This window comes from Eurytemora carolleeae, unplaced genomic scaffold, assembly GCF_000591075.1.
Source record: "Eurytemora carolleeae unplaced genomic scaffold, Eaff_2.0 scaffold970, whole genome shotgun sequence".
Lineage (NCBI taxonomy): Eukaryota > Metazoa > Arthropoda > Copepoda > Calanoida > Temoridae > Eurytemora > Eurytemora carolleeae.
The window spans coordinates 12,078-16,060 of NW_019397088.1; the positions used below are offsets into that span (position 1 = coordinate 12,078).

At 32.8% G+C, this 3,983-nt stretch overlaps 1 long non-coding RNA gene across 1 annotated transcript in view; it reads left to right on the forward strand.

Moving 5' to 3' along the window:
- The first annotated feature begins 375 nt into the window (after window positions 1-375).
- LOC111711759 (uncharacterized) overlaps window positions 376-3,983 on the forward strand; it is a 15,065-nt gene continuing 11,457 nt past the window's right edge. Inside the window, exon 1 of the long non-coding RNA XR_002767311.1 lies at window positions 376-473. This is a non-coding gene — a long non-coding RNA (uncharacterized LOC111711759). The remainder of the gene's footprint in view (window positions 474-3,983) is intronic.

Consider the following 3,983-nt stretch of genomic DNA (forward strand, 5'->3'; position numbering starts at 1 on the left):
ATAAACTTCTCAAAATAGTTTAAGCCTAAACTATAATATATAGAGCTTTACTGCAGGTAAAAAGGTGCAATTTACAGATATTTTCTATCCCTTGATTGCAAAAATAAATCTTCTGTCTTCTTACTCACATTCTTGGATTTTGCCGCCAAACCCTCCCCTTCCCCCTCATCCACCCCCCCTCTTCTATAAATCCATTGTATCTGGGACAAAGTGGGAGAGGTTAACCAGTGGCAAGCCCTGATTCTCAGAGGCCCCGACCTCCCCCCCCCCTTCATCCGCCCAGCCTCAAGAACCGCCACCTGACCCCGGCCGTTTATTGTTGACCCCGCCCGGATCCTGACGTGCCAGGAGACCCGGCCTCATGGCCTCAATCCACCGTTTTGAGGCTGGGGGTGGAGGCGCGATCTGTTTAGAGGATCAGTACTCAGTTCCTTACCTTACAGCGTACACAGTCCTGTACATAGTTTAGACAGGTAAGAATACAATCTTGTACATTAGCAGTACACTATACATCGGCAGCACACCGTACACTTTCCTGTGCTAATGTGCAAGAAATTAATTCAGTTACAATTATTTAAAGTTGTAGATGCTGGCGTTATATGACATTTTTCAGAAGGTTCATTTCATCCCCTAGCTGTACGTTGTACATCGATATTGATTGTTATGCATAACATTATATAATATGCGTATAGTTTTCATCCCGACAATTTTAGTGTTTTTATCACTTTTATTTGTTGGTAATTTGTCATGTAAAATCTAAAGATAAAGTCTACAGGTTAAATATGCCAAATTTTAAATGTATCATGCCTTTCTTACTTTTGTGTATCATGTTCGTAGTCTAGCGTGGAAATTCTGACAAAATGAAGATTAAATATTTTAAAAAGTTAAAACAAAATTCAAGACAAAACAGACGCTGGTTAACCCCCCCCCCCCCCGCTTCTAATCACTCTTACTTAAAAAGTACCGATTTATATCAAAACCCGGAACTGTTGAAGTAAATGATGACTCCAACACAAATTGTTTTAAATGATAAAAACCAAATAAAATCCAAAGTCAGAAATTTTGTGTAAATCTTGGACTCAAGCCTTGATTTATATATTTTGCAGACCTTGGTTGAATTTATTCCGTTTCGGTATTTTGTGGCAATTGTACATTTACCCTCAAATTAAAAGTGCTCACATTGGATATCGAAATTAATCTTTAAAGATTTACGATAATCCATATAAAATTTACGCTCTTTAAAACTTTTTAATCCATTTCGAATAGCTTAATTTAAAAAATATTGGATATTAACTTGATAGCGCTTAACTTAAAATTAAAGTTACGTAAAAATTTCTTGAAATTTTCACAATTTTCATTTTGTTCCATTTATTAAACATTAGCCTCATCGATTTAAACAAAAATTGTTTTCAAAATCCATAATCCATGGTAGCCCCGTTTCCTCCAAGTACTGCAAAAATGCAATTGTTTTGCAAGAATACGTCATTTACATGCTTATATATGCAGTTTGCAAGTGTGCTCCTGGGAACTAACTTTTTATTTCCCTGAATATTTCATTGTCAACGCTTTCTAAAAAATCCGCCAAAAAAGGGGAAAATTCATTTGCAGGATTTTTTAGCCTGCAAGACAGGAATTAGGAAATTAACAGGTGTTCCGGGCACCAACGAAAAAGAAATAAAAAATTTTTTTCGAATGAAAATTTGTATGGCTTTTCAGTATACTTACTTTTGATAGTGTCTTTAAAACTTTTTGAATTTAGATTTGAAATCAAACAGTCCATAAGTCAATTAAGTTTAAAAGTTAGATGTGTTCGAAATATAAATTGCGGATATATCGATCAATCGATACTGATCTCGATCTTTTATTAATCTTCAGATTAATTTAAAAATTTTTCTATATTCAGTGGTAATCGCACCCTGCAGGAAAAACAGAAATGAAGAGATCAAACATTGATTTTCAAACGCTCGCAATGGATATCGAGATCAAGCGATTTTGGGTATTAATAAGAAAGTTCCCAACTTTAATCAATCAATAGAGATTATAAATCAATTAGACTGGAAAAATATTAATAAGTTAGTCGAGTTTTTATGCATTTAGAAAGTACAATCGATTTAACTATTTCTTTTACTGATTCAGTTAATTACTTTATAAATCAAAGTTGTAGAGCGATCAACTTAGTTATTAAATCAGCGATCAATGATTGACAATTGATAATTCCATTCAGTGCTTGAATCAATTTTGTAATTTGTTTGTTTATAAGTAGATGAGTCAATAGGTTAGTTTAGTAGGTTAATTTGCTAAAGTTTATAGGTAGAAAAGTCAATAGGTTAATTTGCTAAAGTTTATAAGGCAATTAAGTTGTTCATTTTCCTTCTCTCGTTGTTCAATACGCTTTAGCATGTACAATACATTAGTATCTTTCACGCTGTACAATTAGAAAACTAACTGGAGAAAAACAAGTTACGAGACACCCCTTAGATACTCTTCTATTTCTATTCTGCAAATATCGAGCTCTAGTATGCACGCAGTAAAACGCCTGCTTGAAACTTTACAGCAGCAATTAGTAATGTTTAGTTGCTAGTGTAGCAAGTATATTACCTTAAATTGATAATAACAAAATACCTAACGAACCCTGAAATGTCTCTTCCCCCCCTCCCTCCTTCCTACAAAAAAGCACAACCTGCATATTAAATCAAATTGGCCAAAAAAATGTTAGGAGACCAATAGGTACCGGTACCCATAGGGGTCATAGTATATTAAAATCCGATTTTTTATAAATTAGATTTTTTCAAACTTGATAGTCTTTAAAAAGTGTTTTTAATTAGATTTTGAATTTGATTTTTTGATCAGATTTTTAGCAAATTTTTAACAAGATTTTTCATCTTTTATGAATCTTTTTTCCCCTTTACATCCTTAGTTTCAGACACTTTTTTCTCTAAATTCCCTTTTAACCCCGTCAGAGGCCATCTTTAGTTTCTCCTTATCTGAAATATCTGAGTAAAACAAAACGTGTGTTGTAAAATATACTTTTCTATCGTTTCTTATCAATGATTTTCTTGAAAATTATTTCTCTTTCAGATTGGATAACATCCTTTTTACCTCCGCTATAATTTAAAAACATATTTAGTGTTTATTTTCTACTTATCAAAATAACTTTAATAAATCACTTTTTTTTATCCAAAATCAAATCAAAACCAAAATATAATTGAAAATGATGAATGTGGATGTAACTTTAAGTACCTAACTGAATAATTTATTAGATACTCTTTTAGTTTTTCTTAAGTTTTAACCAGAAAAAGTAAAACAAAAAAACAGTTTTGCTAGGAAATCTGAAGCTGTCAGAAATCAGATTTCAAAGAGAAAAGATCAAAAAAAAATCCAAGGACAAAGAACCTGGAAAAAAATGAGCAAATATTTGTTTTGGGTAAACCAACTTAAAATATATTTGTATTATTTTGCATTTATCTGAAAAAAATAAGAAACAATTTTTTTCTACGTATATTTTTACGCCTGTCTCTCACAAAAATAGAATCCCTGAGCTTTGATCTCTGAGACAATATGTCCTGATGTTATGAGATGGATGAATTTTCTACAAAACTTCAAAATACAATTCTTAGCTCAGGACAGATTATAATCTTATCCTCCTTTCTTCCTTCACACATACAGAGAGTTCCAACATTAAGTGAGTCAATTCAAACCTTTCTTTGACATCTAAATTTCATTTAAAATCAAAATGTGTGTAAAAAATGTTTTGACTATTGAAATTGGGCAAAATCCTAAATTAGATTATAAATTTTGTTAGCGGTGTACAGTGTAGTTATTATTTTGTTTTAAAAAAGATTCTCTAGTGACTACACAATGTAGAATCTGGACTATTGTATTCCAACTCCCCTCCAATCCAACCGTTACATTATCTCCATCGCCCCCTCCTTGCGCTGCATTGTGCTCTCCCCTCGCGTTCCATTGCCCCCCTCGCGCTCCAT